General features: G+C 43.6%; 1 protein-coding gene and 1 non-coding gene across 4 annotated transcripts in view; both read left to right on the top strand.

Annotated features, from left to right (window-relative positions):
* The first annotated feature begins 1,927 nt into the window (after nucleotides 1–1,927).
* On the top strand, nucleotides 1,928–1,999 carry trnae-uuc. Its single transcript has one exon. It is a non-coding gene; the product is annotated as a tRNA-Glu (tRNA).
* A 1,295-nt stretch (nucleotides 2,000–3,294) lies between these two features.
* elf1 (E74-like ETS transcription factor 1) overlaps nucleotides 3,295–22,076 on the top strand; it is a 307,622-nt gene continuing 288,840 nt past the window's right edge. For 2 of the 3 annotated variants that reach the window (XM_038776293.1, XM_038776290.1), the window contains exon 1: nucleotides 3,295–3,454. The gene's annotated coding sequence lies outside the window, so the exon portion shown is untranslated. The remainder of the gene's footprint in view (nucleotides 3,455–22,076) is intronic. The other variant, XM_038776292.1, reaches the window with a different exon arrangement.

Raw genomic sequence — 22,076 nt, 5'->3', positions numbered from 1 at the left:
TTCTTTGGCACGCAGCCGTCCACACATTTGCTGATGAAGTCTGTGACAGTGGTGGCATACTCATTTAAGTTGGTCGCTGAGTTCTTAAATATGGACCAGTCCACTGTCTCTAAGCAGTCATGTAAGAGCTCTTCTGTCTCCTCAGACCAGTACTGCACAACTTTCTTAGCTGGATTCTCTCGCTTGAGTTTCTGCTTGTATTGAACCCATGCTGTCTAGCCAAGTGAACTAAACCAGCCTCTATTGGAGATAGTCTTGTTAGTTATCTGTTGAAGTTAGCTCAGTAACAACCTTCTATTGGAGTTAGCCCAGTACCAATTCTCTACTGGAGTTTGTCCAGCACCAACTCTCTATTGGTGTTAGCCCAGTACCAATTCTCTACTGGAGTTTGTCCAGCACCAACTCTCTATTGGAGTTAGCCCTGTACCAACTCTCTATTGGAGTTAGTCCAGTACCAACTCTCTATTGGAGTTAGTGCAGTACCAACTCTCTATTGGGGTTAGCCCTGTACCAACTCTCTACTGGAGTTTGTCCAGCACCAACTCTCTATTGGAGTTAGCCCAGTACCAACTCTCTATTGGAGTTAGCCCAGTACCAACTCTCTATTGGAGTTAGCCCAGTACCAACTCTCTATTGGAGTTAGCCCAGTACCAACTCTCTATTGGAGTTAGCCCAGTACCAACTCTCTATTGGAGTTAGCCCAGTACCAACTCTCTATTGGAGTTAGTGCAGTACCAACTCTCTACTGGAGTTAGTGCAGTACCAACTCTCTATTGTTGTTAGCCCAGTACCAACTCTCTATTGGAGTTAGTGCAGTACCAACTCTCTACTGGAGTTAGTGCAGTACCAACTCTCTATTGTTGTTAGCCCAGTACCAACTCTCTATTGGAGTTAGTGCAGTACCAACTCTCTACTGGAGTTAGTGCAGTACCAACTCTCTATTGTTGTTAGCCCAGTACCAACTCTCTACTGGAGTTAGTGCAGTACCAACTCTCTATTGTTGTTAGCCCAGTACCAACTCTCTACTGGAGTTAGTGCAGTACCAACTCTCTACTGGAGTTAGTGCAGTACCAACTCTCTACTGGAGTTAGTCCAGTACCAACTCTCTATTGTTGTTAGCCCAGTACCAACTCTCTACTGGAGTTAGTGCAGTACCAACTCTCTATTGTTGTTAGCCCAGTACCAACTCTCTACTGGAGTTAGTGCAGTACCAACTCTCTATTGGTGTTAGCCCAGTACCAACTCTCTATTGGAGTTAGCCCAGTACCAACTCTCTATTGGAGTTAGTCCAGTACCAACTCTCTATTGGTGTTAGCCCAGTACCAACTCTCTATTGGAGTTAGCCCTGTACCAACTCTCTACTGGAGTTAGTGCAGTACCAACTCTCTATTGTTGTTAGCCCAGTACCAACTCTCTACTGGAGTTAGTGCAGTACCAACTCTCTATTGGTGTTAGCCCAGTACCAACTCTCTATTGGAGTTAGCCCAGTACCAACTCTCTATTGGAGTTAGTCCAGTACCAACTCTCTATTGGTGTTAGCCCAGTACCAACTCTCTATTGGAGTTAGCCCTGTACCAATTCTCTACTGGAGTTAGTGCAGTACCAACTCTCTATTGGAGTTAGCCCTGTACCAACTCTCTACTGGAGTTAGTGCAGTACCAACTCTCTACTGGAGTTAGTCCAGTACCAACTCTCTATTGGGGTTAGCCCAGTACCAACTCTCTATTGGTGTTAGCCCAGTACCAACTCTCTAATGGAGTTAGCTCAGGAACAAATCTTTAATTGCAGTGAACAGAGTATCAATTATCTCCAGGAGTTAGAACAGTATCTGTCTGCAGAGTGCAACTCTGTGTCAATTTCCGTATGAATGTAATGTGACCTCATCACTGTCTTTACAAGCAGCTCAGAAACAGCTTATCATAACTCCTCCCATATGGTCTAGCGGTTAGGATTCCTGGTTTTCACCCAGGCGGCCCGGGTTCGACTCCCGGTATGGGAACGAGAATTTTTCTTTTGTATTTTCAATTCAGTTTGTTTTTGTTGAGAAAATTGCTGAAAGCATTTCCCAAGACGATCCCTGTCGTTGCCAAGAAGCCGCTGGGTCGACAGCTGAGAGCGGCCTCCAGCCGGGGAGTTGACTCCCTGCTGGGAGACTCGGGGACTGAACTGGGCTGTGCTGAGCTGGATTTGTCCTAGGCTGAGCTGTGATAAACTGGGATAGGGGGTGGATTTTGGGCCATCTCTCTCTAACATATGTTCCCAACTTTTCTTCTTGTATGTAGCATCTACCAGAAACGCGGACACTGAGCCAGATCTCTGTATAATCTTGTGATTTCTATATCATACTTCATGTTGACAATTCCGGGACGTTTTTTGAGATCACTTCTGGGAATGAAGGAGCAGTTCCGTAAACCAAGGGAGCGTCTCCAAATGTACTTATAACTCACCACCCACCCCGGCTCCAATGTCAAGAGGAAGAAGCTTTCTTTCTGTGTTCCTTTCGCGGGAAAGTTTGATACACTTCCAGTTGAAGCAATCGGATCAACATTAGTGAATAAAATAGATTTGGGAAACTAAGTGTAAGACTATTGAAGTGTTCCTGACGCCGATGTTCCTCTAATTCTGGGACATTTCCCAGTTATGCCCCTCACTGAATCCAATACTACCCTTCCAACCCTCTTGCACCCTCTTTCACTCCAGCCCTTTCCTGAATGAAGTCCTGTACACTGACCCCGGGAATGCTTTCCCACAGTGAAGTGGGTTTCCTCCATCCTATCCGAGCTACAAACTTCAGGCAGAAGTATATTTTGCATTTCTCCGCCACACCACACCCTGTGTGCCGCTGATTACCTCTCATTCTCTGCAATAACTCCTCCAAATGTTATCAAGCTATGTACCCCTCTCCACTTCTTCACTCCCACCGTTTCCTTTTACGGAAGTATCCACCGCTTCTAAAGAGACATCATACATATATAAATATACATTTGATCTCAGGAGGATTTGTCACTGTTGATGCTTTTTCAATTGCTTTACTTAGAAAAACAGTTTAATTTTTCTGCTAGAAAAGCATTTTATATAAAACCCTGTTGGAATTGATTGCAATGTCATGTAAACTGATTTGTGTATGTGTGCCTTGGAGATAATAAACACATCTGGAGCCAGGAAAATGCTCTTTCATTTCCATCCCATGTGAAGCTTGGAGATCATCCCTTGTTGCAGCAATTGGCCAGTGTTATGGAAAAAATGTGATTCGCCCTGAGCCAATGGCAAGGGCGAAAATCGAAGTTAGGAAATCCCCAAACATTCAGGAGTTTTGGTGGAGAATGCGATCGGGTGAGGAGGAGACGATAGGCGAATGGTGAAGGGGGGTACTGGCTTCATTCATCAACACTGACCCGTCCAGAGAGGCAACGTGGATGAAACCCTCTCACTCAGTGACTAGGGGGAAGCAGCTGTGAGTGACTTTCCTAACTTGTTCTTTAGAGAGCAACGTTTGCTCCAGGAGTGGGACTCCAGGTTAGCGCAGAATCATAAGATTAATGCGTGCGGTTGCTGACATCATTCATTTTGCTCACTGTATTTTCTATTGGGGTGTCTGTGACCCACTTTACACTGTTTCACGTTCTTTTTTTTATAGGATAAGTTCGTTCACCCCTGCAAACACATGCAGTAAGTTGTTTCGAAGTTGACCGAATTAAGCCATTCAGTATGGTATCCTTAGACTTTCCGAGGGCCGGTGCAGACTCGATGGGCTGAATGGCCTCCTTCTGCACTGTAAAGGCTCCTTCGCCCCTAAACTTTACTGTAGAGGGAGGTTGCATGCCACCCGTCATTGTCAAAGCATATGACCTGGTGTAATGAGATCACTAGAGGGGGCAGTAATCATCCTGTTTGCCTCGTGTGCTCCCCTTGTAATATTTCTGCGGGATATCAAAAAGTCATTGTTGGTGGCAGCCCTCCAAGTTGTTCAAGGCAACAGGAAACCGAATGCTCTGACTCAATGAGCTAATATCGAGAGCTCTTTAAAAACGTATTGAATCCCACGTTTATTTAGGGAATTTTCATGCGTGCCCATGTCGGAGGAATGTGGTGGAGCTGGGCCTTCTCCCGGGATCTCTGTTACTTCTGGGGGAAAATACATTGTGCAGCTTAAAGTGGGAAATTCTGATGTGGGAAGCAACTAATGGCAATCTGCTTATCCTGCTTTCCTGTTCGGAATCTTCTTTTTTTCAAAAAGCAGGATCTGCTTTTTTTCACATTATAACTTCACCCCTGTAAAATATTTGCAGGAAGTTGCTTCAAAGTTAAGCAGACAAATCATTCACCATGGGGTGTGCGAGTAGCTTCAATGCAGCATGCAAATAGTTAATAACTCAATTCATAAACCACACCCTCTTTCCCCGACTTTACTGTGGTTGCATGTCGCCCAATCATTAGTAAGATATGTTAGTAAAATATGAGTTTGGAAATACTTTATGTAATGGCATCATGAGAAAGCAATAATCACCATGGTGTTGTCACCCCATTTGGATTATTTGAACTGCCTGATAGCAGGGACATGGGAAATCTTAGATTCAAGAGTCTACATGTAATGGATCCAAAAAAACTCCCAATTAGCGTGTGGGAGTATGGGGTGGGCTTAAAGGGGGCAATGTGAGTGACCTTTAGACATTGGTCGTTAGCCAGAGAAAATGAAATCAACTTGCATTTATTTGCTGCCTTTCACAATCTCAGGTTATGCCAGAGCATTTCATTACTATTGAAGTGGAGTCACTGGTGTAACAGAGGCAACGTGAGCAGCTAATTTGTGCACAGCAAGCTTCCACAATCAGCAATGTAATAATGTACAGTTAATGTATTGTTTGAGACTTGTTGAGGAATAAATTTTGACCAGGACTCTGGGAAAAACTCTCATACTCTTCTTCAGAATAGTTTCATGGGATCTTTTACACACAATTGGGTGGGATGGCAGACAGAACCTGTTTAACATCTCGCCTGATAAACGTCTATACCAGCAGTGCAGCACTCCCTCAGTGCTGCTTGTTTTCAGCCTCGACTTTGTGCTCAAGTCTCTGGAGTGGGAACTGAATCCATTTTTTTGTAACTCACGAAGTGAGAATTCTCCCAACTGAGCCATGGCTGAAAGAGCTTGCATTTGTATGGTGCTCGGCATGATGTTAATGCACCCCAAAGTGCTTTTCACCCAATTAGATACTTTGAATTGTGAGTAACATCTGATGTGATGTACTGAAACCCTGGGAGTAGGGCTTGAACCTTTGACCTTCTCTCTAAAATGAGAATGTTGTCAACAAAATGCAATTTTCCCATAATGTCACTGTTTGCAAATACTTGCCCATACCTTTTGGATGAACGGGTTAAGCAAAGCATTGTCTAGTTTTTGGATAGTACTAGCTTGGAAATAGCACGAGAATATTCAGACACTCTAAATTAATTAGAGCAGCAATTGGATGTCACACTGATTTTGGCCTGATAGTTCTGTGTTTGTTTCATTCTATGCTGCAGGTAGTTTGTGTTATGCAGAAATTATCCACCAGCTCTGTACAGTCAGCTTGTCATGCTGGCTGATTTCCATTTGTATCGATGCAAGGAATTGACTTAACCAATGGGGAGCTGTTGGAAGTTCTGAAAGAGCTGTAATTCCCTTGTAACAGCTTAAGACTTAATTTTATGTATCAAATTGGTGGATTAGTAGGCGGTTGAAATTAAAAGGGCCTTGAGCAGTGGTAGTTAGTCAGAAAAAAAACAGACCAATTCTGATATGTCTATTGTCTAACATCACTAACTCTGTGAAAAGGTAGTCATATTTGGGAGATGTGCGTGGAAAGTTTTTTATACAGAGGGTAGTGGGTGCCTGGAATGCTTTGCCAGTGGAGGTGGTAGAGGCGGGTACGATAGCATCATTTAAAATGCATTTGGACAGATATATGAACGGATGGGGAACAGAGAGAAGTAGACCTTGGAAAATAGGCAACAGGTTTAGATAAAGGATCTGGATTGGTGCAGGCTGGGAGGGCCGAAGGGCCTGTTCCTGTGCTGTAATTTTCTTTGTTCTTTGTTAACAATTTTGAAAAGGTAGAATTCAAGCAAAAAGACAACAGGTTTTCTTGAAAATATGTTGTTATTGTGAGTGTCAAGCTTGTACAAAAATCTGAGGCAGTAGTTTGGAAAAAGATCTACCTCCCAATATAGTTGTTTCATCATAGATCATAATAGAGAACGCATTTGCTACTTAATTTTACAGTTACTGGCAGTCGGGAAGCATTTGGTTAAGAGAGAAGTCGGCGCTCATATTGCAGGAATACAACCATGCTATAACTGCAGCACAGTGCCCGGTGCAACAACCGTTGTCGTGTGAGGTTCCGCACTTTGGTAGGAAGAATGGAGGCATAGTCTATTTCCTAAATGGGAAAAGGCTTAGGAAATAAGAAGCACAAAGGGACTTAGGAGTCCTAGTTCAAGATTCTCTTAAGGTTAACGTGCAGATTAGGAAGGCAAATGCAATGTTAATATTCATGTCCAGAGGGCTAGAATACAAGAGCAGGGATGAACATCAGAGGCTGTTTTGGGCTCTGAACAAGCCCCATATGGAGCATTGTGAGCAGTTTGGGCCCCGCATCTAGGGAAGGCTGTGTTGTTGGCCTTGGAGAGGATTCAGAGGAGGTTCCAGATCCCTGGAATGAAGAGCTTGCGATTATGAGGAGCGGTTGAGGACTCTGGGTCTGTACTCATTGGAGCTTAGAAGGATGAGGGGGGATCTTTTGAAATTTACAGAATACGGAGAGGGCTAGATAGTGGATGGGGAGAGAATGTTTCCACTAGTAGGAAAAACTAGAACCAGAGGGCACAGCCTCTGGTTAAAGGGAAGATCCTTTAAAACTGAGATGAGGAGGAACTTCTTCAGCCAGAGGGTGGTGAACCTGTGGAACTCTTTGCCTCAGAAGGCTGTGGAGGCCAAATCATAGAGTATCTTTAGGAGAGAGATAGATAGATTCTTGATTAATAGGGGATTGGGGGTTATGGGAGAAGGCAGAAGAATGGGGATGAGAAACAGATCAGCCATGATTGAATGGCAGAGCAGACTCGATGGCCCGAATGGCCTAATTCTGCTCCTTTGTCTGATGGTCTTTTTTTTAGCACCGAGCACCGATTTTTAACATTAATCCAGAGTCATGGTCCCATCTAACCCAGAGCAAAATGAAGTGACATTCCCCAGGGAGTCTTACTCCACTTTGCTTTGGAGTCATTTCAGGCCTTGACACCCTTGATTTGCATTCCACCAGTATAGCAGTGGTATGAAGCTGAAACAACATATTTCCAGACTCCACTTTTACAATGCCCTCCTTTATCCAACCTCCCATCTTTCACCCTCCAAACCTGAGCTCATCCAAAACTCTCCTTGTTCACCCATCTGGTTTGGGCTTGTTGACCTATATTGGCTCCTGGCTCCCAAATGCCTTGACTTTAAAATTCTTCCCCACTGCAACCACATCCAGCCCCAAAGCCTTTCCAGATCTCTGCATTCCTCCACCCATGACCCTTGTGCATTCCCAAATCCCTCTGCCATGCCATTGCTGCTTGTGCTTTCAGCTGCCTTGTTCTTAAACTCGGAAATTCCCTCACACCTTTTCTCTCCACATGTCTCTTTTCTCTATTTAAGAAGCCCCTGAAAGCTTGCCCTTTGACCATGCTTTCGCTAACCTGACAAAATGTCTCCTTCTTTGGCCGTGTCAATTTTCCCTCTCTGATTATAGTGCTTTGGGATATTTTGCCATATATTCCATATGAATGTAAGTTGATGGTATTGGTTAAATAGGTCAAGTACCATAAGTTTCTCAGTTTGTTTTCTGACAAAACAAATTTTTGAATAGTGCATTGCTAACTGACTGTAAATTTCAGGAGTCACTGATTGACATTGAGACTCAGCACTGTCTTATTCCATCCAGAGTAAAAATGGAGCACTTGCAAGCAGCGACAATGAAAGTGATCTAGTAATTTCTAAAGGAGGCAAATCTGCTGCATACATTTTAGAACCTAATTGGCACTGTGGTTAACATGACAAATGGTAAAGTTTTCATTGTTGCAACTGGTGATTATGCGAGAGGTCAGTTTAAGACTCATTGCTGGAATACTGTGGAAGGAGGATTATCTTTCATATATCTCACCCCGAGCAACCGGACCCCTGTTTCATGTGAGGGCAAGATTAACCAACTCTTAATTCTGCCCTTGATATGGGAACCACACCAATGGGATGACATGTGGGAACCTCGAGCTGTTGTTTTCTCATTTGCCATCACTCAAGAAATTGAGGTGAATTGTAGCGCCCCCATTAATGCATTGGATGAGATCAGCTAACTTAATGCGGAACTTTTTTTTTGTGAGGGGCTGGAAAAGCATGATGGGCGGGTTGGTGGAGAGAGCGTGACAGAGAGGGAGAATCATTTAACCAAATGAACAAATTTTTGTTTGTGTACAGAATATTTGCAAGATGCTTATCTGGGGACTGTATCACCCGTGATCTTTGAAGTTTGGCCTGCTCATTGTTGCACGGGATGGGAATGAGACCGATTTTGAGTTAAAGGTGGGAAGTTAAATTTGCCGTGTTCTTTTGCTACTGTTATATAAAAGCGCTTTAGAATTCAATTGTGCAATTCAGTAACTGACAAGAAAATGTATTACAAATGAAATTTACTGAGGTAGCTGCGGTGATGGCGGATGCAGTGGCTCGAACTTTCCAAGTTTTTATCCAATATAATTTTCCAAAATCTACATTCTAGATGGCCCTAGTGGGCCATACCCCTATTCAAGAAAGGAGGGGGGGGGGGGGGGAGGAGGAGGGAGGAGAGGAAGAGAGAGGGGAAAAAAAGAGGACATCGCAGGCCTATTAAGCCTGACATCAGTTGTCCGGAAGATAAAAATACACTTAGGAAATCATGGTATGCTCAGACAAAGTCATCATGGTAGTCCAAAAGAGAAACTGTGCATCACAAATATATTAAAGTTATTTTGAGGATGTAACTAATTGAGCAGAGAAAGGGGAGCTGGTAGAAAGAAGATCAGAGGGACTTGGGTGGTCTCGTACAAGTAACACAAAAGGTACCCTCTAAGTCTAGCAAGCAAATGGCACGTTGCCCTTTCATTGCAAAGGGGATTTGAGGAAAGGAATAAATAAGTCTTGCTATAGTTATGCAGGGTTTTGGTGAGACCACATTTGGATATTGTGTGCAGTTGCAGTCTTTATATTTAAGGAAGGATACACTTGCATTGGCTGCAATACAGTGAAGCTTCACTAAATTCGTCCCTGGAATGAGAGGGTTGTCCTGAAGGTAGTCCTATGTTGAGAAGCTGAGTAAATTCATAGAGTCATAGAATTTACAGTGCAGAAGGAGGCCATTCGGTCCATTGAGTCTGCACTGTGACGGTGAATGGGATTTAATATTTAGGATACAGGCAGCATGAGGACCTAGGAAATAGGAGCTAAATTGGGGTGATATTCCCTGGATTTTAGAAGGGCGAGAGCTGATCTCATTGAAACGGACAAAATTCTGTATGATTTGTAGCGTCGTGAGAGATTGCTCTACTGGCTGGACGATCTAAATATGGCGTCACAATCTCAGGATGAGGAGTGATCACTGAGGAACCGAGATGAGGAGAAATTTTTTCACTCAAAGGGTTGTGAATGTTTGGAATTGTCTTCCTCCTGAAGGTTGTTGAAGCTTCATCATTGAGTATATTTTAGGGGCAGCACGGTAGCACAAGTGGATAGCACTGTGGCTTCACAGCGCCAGGGTCCTAGGTTCGATTTCCCACTGGGTCACTGTCTGTGCCTGCACGGGTAGTCTGCAGGTTCTCCCCGTGTTGGCGTGGGTTTCCTCCGAGTGCTCCGGTTTCCTCCCACAGTCCAAAGAAATGCAGGTTAGATGGATTGGCCATGCTAAATTGTCTTTAGTGTTCAAAAAGGTTAGGAGGTTAGGAGGGCACAGGCTGGAGAGGAAGGTTTTGAGGCAGAAGATCAGGTATTTTTGCATTGACTGGTTTGAGTGAATGTATGGTCCACTCTAGCTCCTATTTCCTAGGTCCTCATACTGCTTGTCTCCTAATGTGTATTAAATCCCATTCACCGTCACCCTTATACTTGCTGACCTATATTACCTCGCAGTCCAATTCTTACTCTCTTTCACATTCATCCTTGGCCCTGCTCTTCTATTTCTGTAAATTCCTCCAGTCCTACAATCCTCCAAGAGTGTTGTGTTGCTCCAACTCTAGTCTCTTGTGCATCTCCAACTTCCTTGGCCTCATTTTTGATGCTGTGCCTTCAGCCCTCTCAGCTACCGCCCCCCCCCCCCCCCCCCCCATGTGTTACTACACTGAAAATGCAAAATTAATTCAAGTTGTTGTTGTAGTTCTGTACTGTTACCTTGTGCTGTTTGTTTTAATGAATTAGATTGCTTGATACTCAGGCAGTGCAATCTGCACTGTTTATATCGGTTGGTGGATAGCCACAGACTGCACACTAACCTTTAGCATACCGATATGGAATAGTATGCACTAATACCATTGATGGCTTGCTTGGACCTTACATTTTGCCCCACTCCGCAATGTCAGATTGACCAAAGCATGAATGTGAGTGACTTCTGGGCATAGGGTCATTGAGGCCTACAGCGCAGAAAAGGCCCTTCGGCCCAACAGGTAAAAAAAACAACCACCTAACAATTCTAATCCCACATTCCAGCACTTAGCCCATAACCTTGTACGCTCTGGCATCAAAATACTTACTAAATGTTGTAAGGGTCTGTGTCTCCACCATCCTCCTCAGGCAGTGAGTTCCAGACTTCCACCACCCTCTGGATGAAAATGTTTTCTCTCGCATCCTCTCGGAACCTCTTGCCTCCTGGTCATTGATCCCTCAACCAAGGGAAAAGAGTTTCTTTCCGTCTTTCTATGCCCCTCACAATTTTATACATCTCAATCATGCCCCTCTCAGTCTCCTCTGCTCCAAGGAAAACAACCCCTGTCTAACTAATTTCTCTTTATCGGTAAAACTCCAGCCCATTCAACATCCTGGTAAATCTCCTCTGCACCCTTACTAGTGCTATCTCATCCCTCCTATAATGTGGATTCCAGAACACAAACAAAACTCTAGCTGTGGCCCAATCAATGTTTTATATAATTCCAGCATAAATCACCCTGCTCTTAACTCTCTTGCCTCAGCTAATAAAGGCAAGTATACATATGCCTTTTTAACCACTTTAAACACCTGCCCGGCCACCTTAAGGGACTGGTGTACATACACATCAAGGTTCCTCTAATCCTTGGTGCTTCCCAGGGTCCTGCCGTTCATAATGTATTCCCTTGCCTTGTTTGTCATGCCTAAGTGCATCACCTTACACTTATCCGGATGGAATTCCATTTGTCACTGATCAGCTCATCTATAGCCTTCTGTAATCTAAGGCTATCCTCCTCACTATTTATCACCCCACCAATTTTCGTATCATCCGCGAATGTACTGATCAACACTCCTACATTCAAGTCTAAATCATTTATATAAACCACAAATGGCAAGGGCCCCAACACTGATTCCTGTGGGACCCCACTGGACATAAGTTAAAAAAAAACACCACTTGACCATCGCCCTCTGTTTCCTGCCAGTCAGCCAATTCTGGATCCGATTTGCCAAATTCCCTTGGACCCCACGGGCTTTGCTATCAGTCTCCCATGTGTGATGATCAACAGTTTGCTCTTGTTGTTGAATCCTCTGAGAAGTATAACGGAACATAGTTGACATCAAATAAATCTGTTTATGTGACAGATTATAAATGCCATCAATAGGATGCAGTTGACTGATCCTTGGATTAAGAAAGTTGTGGGATGGACAACATGGTGGTGCAGTGGGTTAGCACTGCTGCCTCACTGCACCGAGGTCCCAGGTTCGATCCTGGCTCTGGGTCACTGTCCATGTAGAGTTTGCACATTCTCCCCGTGTGTATCTGGGTTTCGCCCGCACAACCCAAAGATGTGCAGGGTAGCTGGATTGGCCTCGCTAAATTGCCCCTTAATTGGAAAAAAATGAATTGGGTACTCTTTAAATTTATAAATAAGTAAAAATCCTTTTTAAAAAAAAAAAAAAGTAGTGTGATGAAGTACAGTTGCACTGAACAGCAGAGCTTGAATTTACAGGATTATTGACAAGTGTTCAAAGGCCCACTGATGCAAAGACAGAAAGAGGGAGTTCCGTTGTGCATGCCTCCTTGTGAACCGAACCTCTGAGACTGACTGTCTCCTCAACCAAAGCTGCTTTCATGTTGAGTTTACTGCCATGTTAATGTCGGCAACTTGCAGCAAGCAGGTCTCGTGGAACTGTCGCTAACTCTGAAACTGCCGAACCAAGGCCAGCAGCCGTGATAAACTATGTTTTTAAGCCACCCTGACTGACTGCCAGCCTTAGTAAGATAAGGGAGTTTACTTTGAGAAGTTGCCACTTGTGATTATTGTTGAGAGCTGGAGCCTCAGTGCATATCTCACATGGTATATAATCAGCTAGAGAGGGTTGCAGCCATTGAGAGTCCCCCACTGTCAATCAGTTAATAAATGTTAGGCACTTGCAGACTGGTAGATATCAGCCCTGGTTGAATGGTGCTCCTGTTGCCTGTCAGAAATTTGTGGATTCAAATCCCACTCTAGAGACTTACCATAGAAACCCTACAGTACAGAAGGAGAGCATTCAGCCCATCGAGTCAGCACCAACCCTCCCAAAGAGTACGCTACGTAGGCCCACTTCCCCGTAACCCCACTTAACCTGCACATCATTGGACACTTAAGGGGCAATTTTATCATGGCCAATTCACTTAACCTGCACATCTTTGGTCTGAGCACAAAGGCTTAGGCTGGCACTCCAGTGCAGTGCTGAGGGAGGGCTGAACTGCTGGCACTCCAGTGCAATGCTGAGGGAGGGCTGTACTGTTGAAGGTGCCATCTTTCAAAGCTTAAACAATCCTGACACACAGAGCACACACGCTCTCTGATGCCTTGGCTAACATTTACCCCTCAGTAAAACAGATGATTTCAGTATTGTTTATCAGATCTTGCTGTGCACAAATTGACTGCCTCTTTTCCTACATTGCAACAGTGACTACTCTTCAAATTATACCATTGCCTGTAAAGCACATTGGGAGATTGTGAGGGGTTGTATAGATACAAGTCTTTCTTTCTAAGTTCCAGCCATCAATACAAAGTGTTCTATAAAGGGCAGCCAGGATTGCATTAATGGCATTATTTCCAAGTCATCGGTCAAGTGAAAGGAGTATTAGATTTGAATGCACTGTAGATCTAAACTTCCAGATGTGACACTGCTTAATTGCGCAACATAGATCCAGTAGAGTTACTACTGCTGTGCTGGGTCGGAAAGGCAGTGTTGTAGAAAATTTTCTTTGGTGTTCGCAAGATTCTTTATCTTGCATGTAGTGACATTGCAGGTACTTTAAAGATAGGAATAGGAATAAACTATTGAGCCTGTTCCCATTCAGCTCTAAATGGCTGATATGTGACCTGAAACCACAAACCTACCTTTTCCCCATTTTCCTTCATACCTTGGCTTAACAAACGCCCTTCAATCACAGATTTGAAATTAACACACGATCTAGCATCAATTGCCATTTGTGGAAGTAAATATTTTTGTGCAAAAGAGGTGTTTCCTCATTTTTGTCCTGAAAGATCTGGTTCTAAATTTCCGATGGTATCATGAAAATGAAAAATGAAAATCACTTATTGTCACGAATGGGCTTCAATGAAGTTACTGTGAAAAGCCCCTAGTCGGCACATTCCGGCGGCGCCTGTCCGGGGAGGCTGGTACAGGAATCGAACCGTGCTGTTGGCCTGCTTGGTCTGCTTTAAAAGCCAGCAATTTAGCTCAGTGAGCTAAACCAGCCCCTACCATTATCAGTTCTCCGTAATATCTTGAATACTGAAGATTGAATCATGCCTTCTAAATTACGGGGAATATATCCCTCGTTTGTGAAATCTCTCGTAATTTAACTTTGGAATCCAGCTATCATTCGATACATTTAGACTGCACCCCCTCCTCGGACAAGATAACTTTCATAAAGTATGGTGCCCAGAACTATTGCCCAGGTGTTGTCGACCCAGAACTTTGTATAACTGAAGCATGACTTCTACCCTTTGCTTTCTAGTCGTATACAAAGACTAGAAATCCATTAGCCTTTTAATTATTTCCTGTACCAGTTTGAATCTTAACAATCCATTTACATGGACTCCCAAGACTTTGGACCTCTGGACTTTCTGGCTTTTCATCATTCATTTACGCTAATATTATGTTTTAAGTCCAAAGGGGATGTTCTCATATTTGTCTTAATTGAAGTCCATTTGCCACAGTTTTGCCTATTCAATTAATCTTTCAATATCTTTGTAAATCCATGCACACTGCTTAGAATGCCACATACCTTTGCGAATCTGTAAAGCTGGATATGTGGCTTTCTATTCTGTCACTTGTCATGAATAAATGTGACGAGCAGTTGAGGTCTTAACGCAAATCCCTAGTCGCACCCTACTAATTAGAGATACAGCCCATTGTCCCTCCTCTCTGTCTCCTCCCAAGCCAATTACCAACCAATAGCCTGATGTCAGACTGTGTCTTGTTGGAATGATCCATCATTTCAGTTTTAGAATTAATTTGGATGCAGGAGACCCAAATATAACTCTCAGCGAATGGGAATGAGTCCAGATTGCTGATGTTGGCCCCACTGAAACCAATAAATAGAATTTGCAGTATTTTTAAATGCCTTTTTGGAAAATCAAAAACAAATGTTGATACCTAAATAAGAAGCAGGTGGCAGCTTTGTTCAGTCACATGGTACACATTTGATGCCAGGGGCTTAATTAAGATGAGGACAGTGGGGTGGGATTGGTTTATGATGAAAGTACCAAAATCATCACAGCGATGACGAACAGGAACTTGTGGGAGGAAGGTGAAATCTGAACACTGTAGTGACACTGCAAGGGCATTTCTATATTCACCTAGAAACAGAAAAACACTTATTTTTTTAAAAAGCAGATGAAGGTCATTTCTTTCACACTCAACTAGCACTTCCCTTTTGAATACAATGAGAGATTGCAGCAATTGAAAAATACAGTTTGCCGAGGGATCATTATCACACATACCTTCTTGAAATACAAACTAAAATAAATTACTTTTTTGTTTGAAAAATATTTTATTGAGGCATTTGTATATTTGCACATCAAACACAACCACAAAACAAGCCAACAGGGCTGCAAATAATCAAATTGACTAAATAACTAACATTCCCGTTGCTCCACGCCCCAGCTCCCCTACCTCTCCAGGAGCTATATGAAGGAGGATCTTGTTAGCATGGAGATCAACCTCTCCACCCTGTGCCCTGGCGTGGCAGGGGGACTTGCTGGAATTCTTGATGCTTGAAAAGGTCAAATTTGAACTGACGGGAAGGATGGACGGGTTCTACAATTCATGGGCGTTATTCATTATGCACTTTCGAGAATTGGATCACATCGAACATTAGTGGGGTGCTGGGAGGGTTGGGGGCAGAGGGACTGTATGTGTTAATGGTGACTATGGATGATTCCTGATTCCTTTTTGACATTTGTTGATGTTAACTTGCAGGCTAATGTCGAAGGTTTGGTGGGAGGATGGGATTGTTGTTATTGATATGGGGATTGACATTACATTCATTACTGATTATTGTTGGCTGTAAATTTGGGAGAAAATGTAAAAAAGGAGAATAACAAATATTTTTTTAAAAAATAGGATCTATGCATATTTGAAGTGAATGGTCTTATTAGCGACAGACAGCATGGTTTTGTATGAGGGAGGTCATGTCTCACTAATTTAATTGAATATTTTGAAGAGATGACAAAAATGATTGACGAGGGAAGGGCTGTGGATGTTGTCTACATGGACTTTAGTGAAGCATTTAACAAGGTTCCTCATGGCAGGCTGGTGCAAAAGATTAAATCACATGGGGTCAGGGGTGAACTAGCTGCATTGATCCAGAACTGGCTTGGCCATAGAAGACAGAGGGTACCAGTGGAAGGATGTTTTTCCGAATGGAGGTCTGTAACTAGTGGTGTTCCTCAGGGATCGGTACTGGGACCTCTGCTGTTTGTAATATATATAAATGACTTGGAAGAAAATGAAGCTGGTCTGATTAGCAAGTTTCTGGATGATACTAAGATTGCAGGAGTTGCCGATAGTGATAAAGATTGTCAGAGAATACAGCAGGATATAGATGAGCTGCAAAATTGGGCAGAGAAATGGCAGATGGAATTTAAACCGGACAAATGCGAGGAGATGCATTTTGGTAGCTCAAATTCAGGTGGAAGCTATAAAATAAATGGCAGAACCATCAGGAGCATAGAGACACAGGTCCACAGTTCCTTAAAAGTGGCAGCACAAGTGGAAATAGTGGCAAAGAAAGCATATGGCATGCTTCATCGGACAGGGTATTGAGTATAAAAGCTTGAAAATTATGTTACAGTTATATAGAACGTTGGTTAGGCCACATTTAGAATACTGTGTCCAATTCTGGTCACCGTACTATCATAAGGACGTGGAGACCTTGGTGAGAGTATAGAAAAGGTTTACCAGGATGTTGCCTGGTATGGAGGGTATTAGCTATGAGGAGAGATTGAATGAACTCGTATTGTTCTCCCTAGAGAGACGGAGGCTGAGGGGCGACCTGATAGAAGTTTATAAAATTATTAGGGGTATAGATAGGCAGAACAATTGGAAGCTTTTACCCAGGCCGGAAATGACAATTACAAGAGGGCACGTTCAAGGTGAGGGGGGATAGGTTCAGTGGAGATGTGTGGGGGAAGTTTTTTCACACAGAGGGTGGAATGCACTGCCGTGAGGTTGTTGAGGTAGATCGGTTAGCGATCTTTAAGACTTATCTGGATGGACACATGAACAGACGGGATATAGGCGGTTGGTCTAGATAGGACACGTGATTGGTGCAGGCTTGGAGGGCCAAAGGTCCAGTTCCTGTGCTGCATTGTTCTTTGTTTTTTGAATACTTTACTTCATAGGAACATTGGCCCAGAGAGGTTCAGCTAAACTGATAACAAGATCTTAGGATTAATAACTTTATTTTTTCTGTTTGCCGCCTGTTTAGCTAAACTCATTCTTCCCGGTCACTTTCCTCTTCCCCAAGGTGCTATTTTCCACATGGTTTTCCACAAAGTGCCAGTTGCTTTGCTCAATTATCATCATCTTAGAATTTAGCGTAGCAATTGGATACAACCGATTGAAGATGGTTAAGAGACGCACATATTGCTGTGGGTCTGGACTAACATCCAGGTAAGGACACTAAATTTCCTTCCATCAGGCAGCATGGTGGCGCAGTGGTTAGCTTTGCAGTCTCACGGTGCCAAGGTCCTAGGTTCGATCCTGTGTTTGTGTGGGTTTCACCCCCGCAACCCAAAGATATGTGCGGGGTACGTGGATTGGCCATGCTAAAATTGCCCCTTAATTGGAAAAAATGAATTAGATACTCTAAATTAAAAAAAAAAAAATTCCTTCCATGAAGGACATTAATGAGCCAGATGGGCTATTATATGAATCCAGAATGTTTCATGGTCACCATTACCGAAGCTTAATTTTTCTTCCAGCTTTACCTAATTAACAGAGTTTAAATTTCTCCGCGACCTTGGAAGGATTTGAATTCTGCTCTCTGGATTATTAGCCCCTAATCCAGTAACAGAATTTCAATGATCCTCGCCTGTTTTTGAACTGTGCTGTAGGATCTTTAATGTCCACCTGAGAGGGTAGGTGACGCCTTGGTTTCATGTCTTATTCAAAGGGGTGCATCTTAGACAATGCGGCATTCCCTGTCAACCTAGTGAGGACTGGCTGGTAATAAAACTACCTACAGGGAGTTGCCAGCTGCAGGAATGGTTGCATTGTTGTCATGTCAGAGCTTGAATTAATTCCCTTGTGTTTCTCTCTCAATCTGGGGAAAGCAGCCTGATTTCACGGATCCAGAACGGCTGCTGTGTTTTGCACACAACTTTTGTGTAGGGGGTTGCAGAGTGGCAGCAGTGATAAGTAGTTGGCCAGCAGGCAGCCTTGTGGACTTCACTTTTGTGGGTCTGCAGTGCCAACTGGTCCCTCTAATTTTGGCTAGTTAATAGCCATCCACTGAAAAAGCACCATTCAGGCAAAAACAAATTAGGAAGCCACGAGAGCTCCCATTGAGACCTTCTGGATTTGACTGGAAGTGAGTTTAAAATGAGAACTCTTGTGAAATGGACATAAAATATCTTTTATGTGGAGAACCCTCCCTGTAGAGCTGCAAAAATGTATTTTGACTGATCCCCCCCCCCCCCCCCCCCCTCTCCCCTCAATCCATTTCCAATACATCACCCTGAAAACCGACTATTCCTGGTTGGATTTCAAATTCTCATCTTTGGGATGGAGCCAAGACTGAAATTTGCTCCCTCCAACTTTCTACCTCTGTCTCTCTTTCCTCCTTTAACACACTCCTTGAAACCTACCTCGTTCTTCCTCTTCCCTAATATCTCCTCATGGGGCTTGGGGCCATGTTTTATTTGATGCTCCTGTGAAGTGCCTTGGATGTCCTACTGAGCTAAAGGTGTTATGTAAGTGCAAGATGTTGTTGAGCCAATTAATTTTAAAAACATCATCTCATGATATCAATGCTCGCCATTGACCAGAAACTGAATGGGACCAGCCATATAAATATCGCAGTTACAAGGGTAGGACAAGAGGCTGGGAACTCTGTGGTGAGTAAATTCACTTTATGACTCCCCAAAGCCCATCCCATCATCCACGAGGCACAAGTCAATAATGTGATGGACCGTTTTCCCCTTGAGTGCAGCTCCAATAACATTCAAGAACCTCAACAGCACCCAGGACAACACAGCCTGCTTGTTGGCACCCCATCCACCACCTTCAACATCCACTCCCTCCGCCACCAATGCGCAGTGGCAGCAGTGTGTACCATCTACAAGATGGCCTCACGGTAGCATGGTGGTTAGCATCAATGCTTCACAGCTCCAGGGTCCCAGGTTCGATTCCCGGCTGGGTCACTGTCTGTGTGGAGTCTGCACGTCCTCCCCGTGTGTGCGTGGGTTTCCTCCGGGTGCTCCGGTTTCCTCCCACAGTCCAAAGATGTGCGGGTTAGGTGGATTGGCCATGCTAAATTGCCCGTAGTATAAGGTTAATGGGGGGATTGTTGGGTTACGGGTATACGGGTTACGTGGGTTTAAGTAGGGTGATCATTGCTCGGCACAACATTGAGGGCCGAAGGGCCTGTTCTGTGCTGTACTGTTCTATGTTCTATGTTCTATGCATTGCAGCAACTTACCGAAGCTCACTCAACATCAGCTTCCAAACCCACAACTTCTACTACCTAGAAGGACAGAGGCAGAAGGTGCATGGGAACACCATCACCTGCAAGGTCCCTTCCAAGCTACACACCATCCTGACTTGGAACAGTTGCTCAGTCAAAATCCTGATAAGCCATCTCTAATAGCATCACAGCGGTTCAAGAAGGCGGCTCACTTTTTCAAGAGCAGTTAAGAATGGGCAATAAAGATGCTGACCTAACCAGCAATGCCCCTATCCTGTGAAAGAATTTAAAATGGGTTGATGTCACTGTCAAAGCTGGGGTTTAATGTCTATCCCTTGTTGCCCTTGAGAAGAGGGTGATAGGTAACTGCAGCCACTATGGTGAAGGTACACTCTCAGTGTCAATGAAGAAAGGGTGATATATGTTCAAGGATGGATGGTGTAAAACAGGAAGGTGCTCCCTTACATGTGTGCTCTTGTTCTTTGTAATGGTTATGGTTTGGGGAGCTGCTGCTGGCAAATTGTGACTAGTGCAGCGTATCAATCAAACATCCAATCTGCTTAAAATCTCTTAAAAACATTTGCTTTGAACTAGCTAGTCTGAATGTGATCAGGAGGCTGTCTGTTTCTCCCCAGATGCTCCTTGCTGCCTGACCAATGAATTTCTGTCCCTCTATTTTCCCTTTTGGAATACAGATGTTCACCTTGTGCTTAGACTCTCTTTTTTATTTTGGAAAGAGAATGGATTAACCTAGTTGTGTACTGCAGAAACATCAAAACTTTACCACAATTGGGAGGAAAAGGCATTATGTGGCCATGCACTAAACACATGGAGCTCCTACATAAAGGCAAATGACTGCAGATGCTGGAATCTGAAACAAAAACAGAAAATACTGGACAATCTCAGCAGGTCTGACAGCATCTGTGGAGAGAGAACGGAGCTAATGTTTCGAGTCTGGATGTCTCTTTGTCAAAGCTGGAGAGAGATGGAAATAGGGTCAGGTTTGTGGGGGGGGGGGGGGGGGGGGGGGGGGGAGGGGGGGTGGCATGGAGCGGTGGGGCTGGATAGGGGGCCAGTGATCAGTGGAGATTGACAAAGATGTTGAGGACAGAAAGACAAAGGGAATGTAAATGCAAGTGATAGTGACACAAAAATAGATTTAGAATGTGTGAATGGCAGAACGAAGTTGAGCCGCATGTTCAAGGATAACTAGGAACAGTTGGCCCAAGTGGAGTGGGGGACGGGGGGTGGGGGGACAATGGTGAGGGAAAAACAGATCAATGGAAGAAAGGAAAATAAATTGAATGAAATGAACTCCGTGTTAAGTCCAGAAGGTTGTTACGATACTGTGCACAAAAGCTAAATCTTCTCGCTAATGCTTTATTCCGCCTGCATGGGTTTCGCCACCACAATTCAAAGATGTGCAGGGTAGGTGGATTGGCCACGCTAAATTGCTCCTTAACTGGAAAAAAATGAATGCTTTATTCCCAGAAATAAAACACTGCTCGGAAAATCCAGTCTGCCATGTCCTCTTCCCTCTCGAGGGATATTTGAAATCCAGCGTGGATACGAAAGACGATCATGAGGTCAAGATGAGCACTGACCAGAAAAAACAAGTAAATAAATGCCATATAATTTCACCTCCATTCTTTTATGTTTATTTTGTTACATTAAAGCTTTGCAACTACAGTCATTGGGGGCTGGGAATGGATAGCTCCTCACAAATGTATTTAATATTTGGAAGTATGTTTCAAAACCTTGCCAATACTCCAGCTAGAAGCTGCTCAGATTCTGTTGAAGGGTGTTGGCTACGGTTTGGTGTGTATGAAGAAGTCTTTTGTTGTGATATGTAGGTCAATTGTAAGTCTTTATTGACCCTTAGAACTATTTACAGATATGCAATGAAGGGCACAAGCTAGGTGCTGTCTCCATGCTTGCTGGTACACACTGCTATGTCCAACACTGCTACATCACTGAGTGGGAGGTACTCTACTCAGGCCCACTTTAACCCTCTGTGTGCAGACCCTTGTACTGCAGATACTACTTAGATCAACCTTGGGGTCTTAATAGCAGTGAGCTGAGGCTTTGGAAATTTAATTATTGAATTGCCCAGTACAAGAGAAGGCCAGTCAGCCACTGGGCCTCTGCCAGCTCTTGGAAAGAGCAATATCCTCCAGTCCGGATATCTCTTCATGGAATGTAACCTGCACATCATTTTAACATTTTAAAATCTGCCATTTCATAACTCAAACTGAAGGAACCATAACTAAAAGCAAAGTATCAAATGAAGAGATTAAAGATTTTTAAAATGTGAACAATTCAGGTTGTGGGAGCACTTAGTATGAGAGTTGTTTTAAAAACAGTCACTCTTGCATCAAGTTTTTTTTTGTTGAAGATAAAAGAAAGATTGAATTGTCCTGCCTAACATTCATCCTTCAACCAATGCGACCGAAACACATTATCCGGACATTTATCTCGTTTGTTGAGTGTCAATCGGCTGCTGTGTTTGCTTACAACTGTGACTACAGTTCAAAATATAATGGATTGGCTGCAAAACATTTTGTGACATTCTGGCGATATAAAAAGTGCTCCGTAAATGGGAGCTCTTTCTGTAAAATGAAGATGCTATACAGCTGGGTAGGCATGAAGGAACCTAACCCACTGCGTTGGGAATGACATCAGACAATTGTCCTTGAG

This window comes from Scyliorhinus canicula, chromosome 17 (genome assembly GCF_902713615.1).
Source record: "Scyliorhinus canicula chromosome 17, sScyCan1.1, whole genome shotgun sequence".
Lineage (NCBI taxonomy): Eukaryota > Metazoa > Chordata > Chondrichthyes > Carcharhiniformes > Scyliorhinidae > Scyliorhinus > Scyliorhinus canicula.
Note: the sequence above shows the minus strand (reverse complement) of the source record. Positions and strands in the feature narration are given on the sequence as shown.